Source organism: Pseudophryne corroboree, unplaced genomic scaffold, assembly GCF_028390025.1.
Source record: "Pseudophryne corroboree isolate aPseCor3 unplaced genomic scaffold, aPseCor3.hap2 scaffold_1284, whole genome shotgun sequence".
Taxonomy (NCBI): Eukaryota; Metazoa; Chordata; class Amphibia; order Anura; family Myobatrachidae; genus Pseudophryne; species Pseudophryne corroboree.
The window spans coordinates 58,543-69,741 of NW_026967909.1; the positions used below are offsets into that span (position 1 = coordinate 58,543).

Below are 11,199 nucleotides of genomic sequence, written 5' to 3' on the forward strand. Positions count from 1 at the left end.
TGTGTTCAAACTGAAATCTACATTGCAGTGTAAAAACAAAACAGCCAGTATTTACCCTGCACACAAACAATATAACCCACCTAAATCTCTCTGCAAATGTTATATCTGCCCCCCCCCCCCCCCCCCATCCCTGCAGTGCACATGGTTTTGCCCACTAGCTAACAAATTTGCTGCATCTGGGAATTACAGCATCTTAATATTTCTTTTTACAGAGGGTTCAGCAAATTAAATTATTTAGTGAAATACTGTAATCATAACAGTTACAGGGATATTGTAGGTAGATTTATTGTCAGTGGATAAATGTAAAAATTAAACCCTTAGGCATAGTTCCCAAATGCTGTCATTGCAATCCAGATTTTAAGGATATCATGCTTGAGCACGGGTGACTTAATTAGAACTTCGGTCAATGTGAATTAACCATTGGACTCAACCATGGTTATCCTTAAAACCCAGGGGTCTATTTAAGATCGATCTTAATCGATGTTGGGCTTCCAGGTTGAAAAAAAAACACACATTTACTAACATTTTAAAATTTATATAAAAAATCATCTGTTCGTAAATGCAGTGCACATGGTTTTGCCCAACTGCTAACAAAAATCCTGCTGCGATCAACTCAGAATTACCCCCCATGGCCCTCATTCCGAGTTGTTCGCTCGCAAGCTGCTTTTAGCAGCATTGCACACGCTAAGCCGCCGCCTACTGGGAGTGAATCTTAGCATCTTAAAATTGCGAACGAAAGATTTGCACTATTGCGATAAGACATCTCTGTGCAGTTTCTGAGTAGCTCGAGACTTACTCTGCCAGTGCGATCAGTTCAGTGCTTGTCGTTCCTGGTTTGACGTCACAAACACACCCAGCGTTCGCCCAGACACTCCTCCGTTTCTCCAGCCATTACCGCGTTTTTCCCAGAAACGGTAGCATTTTTTCCCACACGCCCCTAAAACGGTCTGTTTCCGCCCAGAAACACCCACTTCCTGTCAATCACATTACGATCACCAGAACGATGAAAAAACGGTGAGTAATATTCCTAACTGCATAGCAAATTTACTTGGCGCAGTCGCAGTGCGAACATTGCGCATGCGCATTAAGCGGAAAATCGCTGCGATGCGAAGAAAATTACAGAGCGAACAACTCGGAATGACCACCTATGTGCACTGCAGGGAAGGCAGATTTAACATGTGCAGAGAGAGTTAGATTTGGGTGTGGTGTGTTCAATCTGCAATCTAATTTGCAGTGTAAAAATAAAGCAGTCAGTATTTACCCTGCACAGAAACAAAATAACTCACCCAAATCTAACTCTTTCTGCACATGTTATATCTGCCTCCCCTGCAGTACACATGGTTTTGCCCAACTGCTAACAAAATTCCTGCTGCGATCAACTTGGAATTACCCCCATCGAATTACCCCCATTTTCACACTGCTCGTGTATATAAGACATAGGGCCTAATTCAGTTTGGATCGTAATACGCGTTCCAACCGCAAAAACTATGAAGAGGATTGGGGCATATACGCAGGGTCCATCCTGTGCGCGTGCCTACATTTTCTCCGGGTGCCCCGCAGAAAATGCGAATGCCTCTGCCTGTCAATCAGTAGAGGGCGTACCTTCGCAGGTATATCGCGATCATGAGCCATGTCTCCCATTTTTGTCATTATAGGTGCTCTGTGAGCTGCTGGCCATGCCCCAGCCCCTCTGTCTCCCGTGAATAGACATTGAGGCTTATTCAGACCAGATCGCTTCAATTTATTTTCACCCAACGGGCAATCTGGTCTGCACTGCACAAGCGTATGCGCCACAATGCGTAAGTGCGACGGTCCGGAGATCACAAGAAGATTGACAAGAAGAGGGTGTTTGTGTGGGTTGCAACTGAATGTTTCTAGGGAGTGTCCGGAAAAACACTGGAGGGACCCGGCGTTTTGTGGGAGGATTTGTGACGTCACCTCAATGGCTGAGTAAGTGCTGAGCTGTGCAGCTCTTGTGCACATGTGATCACACACCTGCACAGCAAATTTTCCCTTCCGCTGTAGGCGGCAACTACCTGATTACAGGGATGCAAAAAACACACCCTAGCGATCAGGTCTGAATTACCCACAATGTGCATATTTGCAGAGCAACAAGCTACAGGGAGCCTTCCACCCCCCCCCCCTTCCCCATGACTATGGGACACTGCGGCCCCCACAGGGGGGGGGGGTTGTTAGCTGGACATTCCCAAAAAAAGTGACTGTCCTGCAAAAATTGGTATAGTTGGGAGGTATGTTCAAATACATTTATTGTTTTGCATGCGGGGTAAATACTGGCTTCTTTGACATTTAGCCACAAATGCTGCACAGCTGAATTACAGTATTACACTGCAATTAACAGTTATGCTAGGACATTCCCCCTCCCAAATCTACCTCTCTCTGCATGTTACATCTGTCCCACAGTGGCGTGCGGTGAGGTCAGTGGCTAGTGAGGCACTACAGCCATAATTTCCGCCGAATCCTGCCGATGACCCTTAGCCAATGCCCGCTACTGCCTCTGAGCCGATACCCGCTGCCACCGTCAATGGCTTACAAACTCTCCCACAATCAACTGACCCAGCCCTCCACCACTAATTTCTATCTCAGTCCGATGCCGCCAATGCCCGCTGCCTGCCTGCTCATTGTTCTTGTTATATATTATACATTTTTAAAGAAAAAAAAATGAGTGTTTGGGACTGGGAAGGGTGAGGGAGGAGGACATGAATGCACTTTTGTTGTCCAGGGCTTCCATTAACTTAAAGGAGAAGGGTCTGAATGGGTTAAAAAAAATGCGTGAGGTCCCCCCTCCTTAGTATAACCAGCCTCGGGCTCTTTGAGCTGGTCCTGGTTTTTTAAATACTGGGGGGAAAATTGGACAGGGGTTCCCCGTATTTAGACAACCAGCACCGGGCTCTTAGAACGGTCCAGGTTCCAAAAATACGTGGGACAAAAGATGTAGGGGTCCCCCATATTTTTAAAACCAGCACCGGGCTCCACTAGCCAGAGAGATAATGCCACAGACGGGGGACACTTTTATGTAGGTCCCTGCGGCCCTGGCATTACCCCTCCAACTAGTCACCCCTGGCCGGGGTTCCCTGGAGGAGTGGGGACCCCTTAAATCAAGAGGTTCCTCCCCTCGAGGCACCCAAGGGCCAGAGGTGAAGCCCGAGGCTGTCCCCAGCACCCCTGGGTGGTGGGTGCCGGGCTGATAGCCATGTGTGTAAAAAAAGAATATTGTTTTTGTTGTTGTGGAACTACAAGGCCCAGCAAGCCTCCCCCGCTTGCTGGTACTTGGAGAACCTCAAGTACCAGCAGGCGGGGAAATAACGGGCTTGCTGGTACCTGTAGTTCTACAACAACAAAAAATACCCAAATAAAAACACAAACACACACACCGTGACAGTAAAATTATTGAGACAGGCTGTAGCATGTGGGTGCATGTAACCCTATAAAAGTGATGGATTGGGTGACTATTACAATACCCACTGTTGCTGTCTGAAAAATTATGGATTTATAGATTGCTCTGCCGAGACATGTTTTTTTCTAAAATGCACCACAGGTATGGATGGATAGTATACTTGACGACACAGAGGTAGGTAGAGCAGTGGCCTACTGTACCGTACTGCTATATATTATATTATTTATTATTATTATTATTATCCTTTATTTATATGGCGCCACAAGGGTTCCGCAGTGCCCAATTACAGAGTACATAAACAAATAATCAAACAGGAAAACAGCAATTTACAGTTGACAACAATATAGGACAAGTACAGGGTAAATAAACATAGCTACATCAGCAGATGACACTGGAATAAGTATCAGGTGGCAGAAGACTGCTGGATTTGGTGCAGCTGAAGATTATTAAAGTAAGAAAAGAGTAAGCACATGAGGGAAGAGGGCCCTGCTCGTGAGAGCTTACATTCTAAAAGGGAGGGGTAGACAGACAGGGGTGAGACAGATGGGGTACATAGAGAGCGTGGAACAGAGGTTTAGGATGAGATTTGGCTGGGTTTGGTGAAGAAGTGGGTCTTGAGAGCCCGTTTGAAGTTTTGTAGAGAGGTGGAGAGTCTGAGGGGGAGAGATAGGGAATTCCAGAGAAGTGGTGCAGCACGTGAAAAATCTTGGAGGTAGGAGTGGGAGGAAGTAATCCGTAGGCAGGAGTCGGTGTGCATTAGCAGAGCGAAGAGGGCGGGTGGGAGTGTAAAGCGAGATAAGATCAGAGATGTAGATTGGAGAGGAGTGGGTGAGGGCTTTGTAAGCAAGTGTGAGAAGCTTGAAATGGATTCTGAAAGGGAAGGGGAGCCAGTGAAGAACTAGTAAGAGAGGAGAGGTGGACGTAGTGCGTTTGGTGAGGAAAATGAGCCGGGAAGCAGCATTGAGGATAGATTGGAGTGGAGAGAGGTATTTGTCAGGAATGCCAGTCAGGAAGAGATTACAGCAGTCCAGTCTGGAGATGACCAGTGAGTGGATAAGAGTCTTAGTAGCATCCTGGGTCAGAAAGGGTCTGATCCTGGAAATATTTTTTAGATGAAAACGGCAGGTTTGTGAGAGGTGCTGAATGTGTGGTTTGAAGGAGAGGGAGGAGTCAAGGATTACTCCAAGACAGCGCACTTGGGGGGTAGAGGAGATAGTAGTGCCATCAATAGATAATGAGATTGTAGGAGGTGAGGTTATGCGGGAGGGAGGTAGGATGATCAGCTCGGTCTTAGACATGTTAAGTTTAAGAAAGCGCTGGGACATCCAGGAAGAGATAGCAGAGAGACAGTTGGAGATACGAGTGAGGAGAGTAGGGGAGAGGTCTGGAGAGGAAAGATAGATTTGAGTGTCATCAGCATAGAGATGATATTGGAAACCAAAAGAACTAATGAGCTTACCTAGTGAGGACGTATAGAGAGAGAAGAGAAGAGGACCAAGGACAGAACCTTGGGGTACCCCTACAGTTAGTGGAAGTGAGGGGGAGGTGGAGTCATGAGAGGAGACAGAGAATGAACGGTCAGAAAGTTAGGACGACAACCAAGAGAGGGCTGTGTTACGCAGACCAATGGAGTGAAGGATTTGCAGTAGGAGAGGATGGTCCACAGTGTCAAAAGCAGCAGAGAGATCAAGTAGAATAAGTAGAGAGTAGTGTCCCTTAGATTTAGCAGCATGGAGGTCATTGCATACTTTTGTAAGGGCAGTTTCAGTGGAGTGGAGAGGACGGAAGCCAGACTGGAATGGGTCAAGCAGTGAGTGTGAGGAAAGAAAGGAAGTAAGGCGGTTGTAGACAATACGCTCAAGGAGTTTGGAGGCAAAAGGGAGGAGAGAGATGGGTCGGTAGTTGGAGAGAGTGTTTGGATCAAGGGTAGGTTTTTTAAGAATAGGAGAGATGAGAGCGTGCTTGAAGGCAGAGGGGACAGTGCCTGATGAGAGGGAGAGATTGAGAAGGTGGGAAAGATGGGAAAAAGCAGAAGAAGAGAGGTGGCAAAGGAGGCGGGAGGGGATTGGGTCAAGTGGGGAGGTGGTGAGGGGACAGGAACGAATGAGGGCCATGACTTCCTCTCCAGATGCATGGGAGAAAGATGACAGAGTTGGTGCGAGGGATGGGGAGGGTTGGTAAGGGTTGGGAGAAGGCTGGTTACTGATAGTCTGGTGTGATGTGATGTCCTGACGTATGGAGTCAATTTTGGATGTGAAGTAAGTGGCAAAGTCAAGAGCAGAGAGTGAGGAAGGGAGACGAGGTGGAGGTGGGCAGAGGAGTGAGTTGAGAGTGGCAAAGAGGCGCCGGGGGTTGGAAGACTGGGAGGAGATGAGGTTCTTGAAGTATGACTGTTTAGCAAGAGAAAGGGCAGCACTGAAGGATGAGAGCATAAGTTTGAAATGGAGGAAGTCTGCCTTAGAGCGTGATTTCCTCCAGTGTCGCTCAGCCGTACGTGAGCATTTTTGCAGATATCTGGTGCATTTGGTGTGCCAGGGTTGAGGTGTTAATTTGTGAGGGTGAATAGTGGTTGGTGGAGCAACAGAGTCAAGAGCAGAAGTAAGGGAAGCATTGTATGTGGAAGTGGCTTGTTCAGGGCATGAGAGAGAGAGAATAGGAGAGAGAAGTGAGTCAAACAGGGAGGAAAGGAATGTGGTGTCAATAGCTTCAATGTTACGCTTAGTGATGGTAGCCTTAGGAGGTAGAGATGGGGAAGTCGAGAGAGATAGGTTGAAGGAGAGCAGGTGGTGGTCAGAGAGGGGAAATGGGGAGTTGGAAAAATCAGAAATATCACAGCGGTGAGTGAAGACCAGATCCAGTGAGCTCCCATTCACATGGGAGGGTGAGGAGGTCCACTGGGAGAGACCAAGTGAAGAGGTGAGGTTAAGGAGTTTAGAGGCAGGGGATTGTGTGGGGATGTCAATAGGGATGTTGAAATCGCCTAGGATAATGGTGGGAATGTCAGAAGAGAGGAAGTGAGGAAGCCAGGAAGCAAAGTTGTCGATTAATTTGGAAGCAGTGCCAGGGGGGCGGTAAATGACAGCTACTCTAAGATAAACTGGTTGGAAGAGGCATATGGCGTGGACCTCAAATGTAAAGAATATAAGGGATGGTTCTGGTGGTATGAGTTGGTAGGAGTAACTAGAAGGTAAAAGGACCCCAACACCACCCCCATGGCGACCCCCAGGTCGGGGTGTGTGTGTGAATGTAAGGCCCCCAGCAGAGAGAGCAGCAGCAGAAGTAGTGTCAGAGGGCGTAATCCAAGTTTCAGTAATGGCTAGTAGGTGTAGGGAGTTGGAAATGAAAAGGTCATGAGTGGGGACCAGTTTGTTATAAACAGATCTGGCATTCCAGAGGGCACAGGATAGGGGGTATGAGTTTGTGGGAGAGATGTGAATTAGATTTTCAGGGTTGCTGTAGCGATGAGGTGGGATTAACTTTGAGGGCAGGGATGATGAGAGAGTAGTGATGGTACGGGTGCCTGAGCAAGGAGGGGAAACTGCAGGAGGTGGGCAGGGAGGGAGGTCAGTGTGATGTGGATGGGGGTGTGGGGAGGTGACAGGGAAGGGAGAGAGGGAGCAGGGCTGAGTTGTGGGGTAGCAGGACCATGGGGCAGAGGTGAATGAAAGTGGGGTAACAGGAAAGGTGGGGGAAGGAAACAGAGGGATGGAGGGGAGACAGAGGAGGGGAGAGAGGAGGAGGTGGAGGAGACTAGGGGGGAAGGCTAAAGATACATTATTAGGTAGACACTTAGTGATGTGGGGAGTATAAGAAAACCTTGACATAGTGTTAAGTAGGTAAATAGGTTGAGGGAAAGTGGAAGTAGGAGAGGAGACTGTAAGGCAATCCGAGCAGAAGAATTGCAGAAATGCAGGTGAGAAAAGCTGTGTAGGCTCAAGGGGTGTAGATTTAGTATGAAATGAGTCAAAAGCGTAGATAAAGTGGGTGCAGAAAAGTATTTGGAGTGTAAGAAATGAAAGGATTGTGAGAGGTTTAAGAAGCAATGGTAATTATGTTAGATGTTTTAAGTGTTTGCAGGTAAAATTGCATTGGTGCAGCTGTGCTTAAAAAACAAAATTACAATAATACAGATACAGGCATTTGTAGGTGAAATGGATGGTTTATGAAATGTCCAAGTAAGGTAGTTCTGTGCTATGTAATCAGATGCAACAATCAGGAGGTGAGTGATCTGAGGAGTAAGTGACTCACATTTGTTATTAGTTCTTCAGTTTTCTTTGTTTTGTTAGATTGGTGTGCTTCTGTTTTCCTTCTTTTTCACTTCGATTGAACGCTGATTGAACACTGCTGTTATGTGTCAATTTTATCACGGTTTGATAAAAATGCACGCTTAGATCAATAAATGCACAGCCAAATGGCTTTGCACAGCCTACACCATTGGACTTAAGTAGAAGACTATTACAAGTGAAACCAATAATTGAAATCTGTAACCACACCCCACCCCCTCAAATGCCAGGCAATAAATTACCTTAAAAACAACAACCAGGCATTCCACAAAGACTAAACTGGGTCTATATCATTCAAAACTTTAAAAAAGTACTTCAAAATCACATACTATGCAATAATGTTTCAATTTGCATTACCCAGCAGAATTAGCTTTGCATATATAGATATAGTGCAGCAGAATATATTGGTGGTTGTAGTCAATTGTAATTACCTGTAGGTGACAAGAAGAGAAGAAACGTCAATTCACAATCGATATCAGCTGAAGATAAATTAATGCTGATTGAACACTGCTGTTATGTGTCAATTTTATCACGCTTTGATAAAAATGCATGCTTAGATCAATAAATGCACAGCCAAACGGCTTTGCACAGCCTACACCATTGGACTTAAGTAGAAGACTATTACAAGTGAAACCAATAATTGAAATCTGTAACCACACCCCACCCCCTCAAATGCCAGGCAATAAATTACCTTAAAAACAACAACCAGGCATTCCACAAAGATTAAACTGGGTCTATATCATTCAAAACTTTAAAAAAGTACTTCAAAATCACATACTATGCAATAATGTTTCAATTTGCATTACCCAGCAGAATTAGCTTTGCATATATAGATATAGTGCAGCAGAATATATTGGTGGTTGTAGTCAATTGTAATTACTCAGCAGAATTAGCTTTGCATATATAGATATAGTGCAGCAGAATATATTGGTGGTTGTAGTCAATTGTAATTACCCAGCAGAATTAGCTTTGCAAATATAGATATAGTGCAGCAGAATATATTGGTGGTTTTAGTCAGTTGTAATTACCCAGCAGAATTAGCTTTGCATATATATAGTGCAGCAGAATATATTGGTGGTTGTAGTCAAATTAAGCAGACGGGAGAAGTCAGGATAGTGCGCAAGGGCATAGAAGGGAGCGGCTCAAGAAAAGAGAAGTGGAAACAGACAGCAAACTAGGCTGGAGAGAGACCTGAGACAAAGAGATCTGAATTATACGAGAGCCGACCAGGGGAAAAACAAATTATGCAGTCAAGTTTCCCACATTTGGAAAAATCACAGGAGCAGCACACCCAGAGTGCAATGAGTGAGCCTTGCCCTGGGAGAAGCACCTTCATGATCATAGTATATCACCTGGCAGGTAAGTAGGAGTTGGGCTAGAGCTGGGGAGGGTCGCTGCTCGGGCACCCCCCTGTCAAGTGAAGGAGATCCAACTGAGGCAGCACAAGGAATCTCTCGAAAGAAGAACAAGGCTAGAGGAAGATCTGAGACAAATAAATCTGACTTTTACCAGAGCTGACCAGAGGAAAGAACAAACACAGTCCCCCACTACCACAAATAATGCAGTCGAGTTTCCCACATTTGGGGAAATCATACGGGTCAGCATACCCAGAATACAATGAATGAACCTCACCCTGGGAGAACAATCTTCATGACCATGGTATCTCCTATGCAAAATAAGTATGATTTGGGATAGGGCTTGGGAGGGCCGCTGCTCAGGCACATCTCTGTCAAGTAAAGGAGATTCAACTGAGGCAGCACAAGGGAACTCTCATCTGGGGACAACAACTGCAGGGAGAACACATATTTTCAGATGAACATGGGAGGGCAGAAGGCTACCTAATACTGAAGCACCCCCAAACAACAAACCAAATGCAACAACTAGTGCAAGCATTCCTGGGGGAAGGCCTGCAGCAGATGGATTTGCATATGGTGATGTCATCCAAGCAGTGGGTCAAAGTTGGCTTCAACCCTCGTCTGCATATGAAAAGAGAAAAGGGGCGTGCAGGGCATGGCAGCATTTTTCGGCGCTTGGATGACCCCTAGTTCGCATTAAACACCTCCACCCTCCTTCGGTGTGGGGCTCATGTTGGCTATGCCCCAGCCCCGAAGCATTCAAGCTGATTTCTTGCAGCAGCTGGGCACTGTAACAGCTCCAGAGCTGCTCTGTAAGGCAAATAAAAGGGTGTGGGACCTGCAGCACTACCTGTAGTTCGCATTGTGCGTTGGAAGGCACAAAGTAAGCAGACGGGAGAAGTCAGGATAGTGCGCAAGGGCATAGAAGGGAGCAGCTCAAGAAAAGAGAAGTGGAAACAGACAGCAAACTAGGCTGGAGAGAGACCTGAGACAAAGAGATCTGAATTATACGAGAGCCGACCAGGGGAAACACAAATTATGCAGTCAAGTTTCCCACATTTGGGGAAATCGCAGGAGCAGCACACCCAGAGTGCAATGGGTGAGCCTTGCCCTGGGAGAAGCACCTTCGTGATTATAGTATCTCACCTGGCAGGTTAGTAGGAGTTGGGCTAGAGCTGGGGAGGGTCGCTGCTCGGGCACCCCCCTGTCAAGTGAAGGAGATCCAACTGAGGCAGCACAAGGGAACTCTCGAAATAAGAACAAGGCTAGAGGAAGATCTGAGACAAAGAAATCTGACTTTTACCAGAGCTGACATCACATCACACCAGACTATCAGTAACCAGCCTTCTCCCATCCCTTACCAACCCTCCCCATCCCTCGCACCAACTCTGTCATCTTTCTCCCATGCATCTGGAGAGGAAGTCATGGCCCTCATTCGTTCCTGTCCCCTCACCACCTCCCCACTTGACCCTATCCCCTCCCGCCTCCTCTGCCACATCTCTTCTTCTGCTTGTTCCCATCTTTCCCACCTTCTCAATCTCTCCCTCTCATCAGGCACTGTCCCCTCTGCCTTCAACCACGCTCTCATCTCTCCTATTCTTAAAAAACCTACCCTTGATCCAAACACTCTCTCCAACTACCGACCCATCTCTCTTCTCCCTTTTGCCTCCAAACTCCTTGAGCGTATTGTCTACAACCGCCTTACTTCCTTTCTTTCCTCACACTCACTGCTTGACCCATTCCAGTCTGGCTTCCGTCCTCTCCACTCCACTGAAACTGCCCTTACAAAAGTATGCAATGACCTCCATGCTGCTAAATCTAAGGGACACTACTCTCTACTTATTCTACTTGATCTCTCTGCTGCTTTTGACACTGTGGACCATCCTCTCCTACTGCAAATCCTTCACTCCATTGGTCTGCGTAACACTGCCCTCTCTTGGTTGTCGTCCTACCTTTCTGACCGTTCATTCTCTGTCTCCTCTCATGACTCCACCTCCCCCTCACTTCCACTAACTGTAGGGGTACCCCAAGGTTCTGTCCTTGGTCCTCTTCTCTCTCTATACGTCCTCACTAGGTAAGCTCATTAGTTCTTTTGGTTTCCAATATCATCTCTATGCTGATGACACTCAAATCTATCTTTCCTCTC

General features: G+C 46.6%; 3 non-coding genes across 3 annotated transcripts; all 3 read right to left on the bottom strand.

Annotated features, from left to right (window-relative positions):
• Nucleotides 1–8,902: 8,902 nt before the first annotated feature.
• Nucleotides 8,903–9,065, bottom strand: LOC134993522 (U1 spliceosomal RNA). The gene has a single exon (XR_010197311.1). It is a non-coding gene; the product is annotated as a U1 spliceosomal RNA (small nuclear RNA).
• Nucleotides 9,066–9,217: 152 nt separating this feature from the next.
• LOC134993504 (U1 spliceosomal RNA) lies at nt 9,218–9,381 on the bottom strand. Its single transcript, XR_010197295.1, has one exon. It is a non-coding gene; the product is annotated as a U1 spliceosomal RNA (small nuclear RNA).
• A 670-nt stretch (nt 9,382–10,051) lies between these two features.
• Nucleotides 10,052–10,214, bottom strand: LOC134993515 (U1 spliceosomal RNA). The gene has a single exon (XR_010197305.1). It is a non-coding gene; the product is annotated as a U1 spliceosomal RNA (small nuclear RNA).
• Between the last annotated feature and the right edge of the window lie 985 nt (nt 10,215–11,199).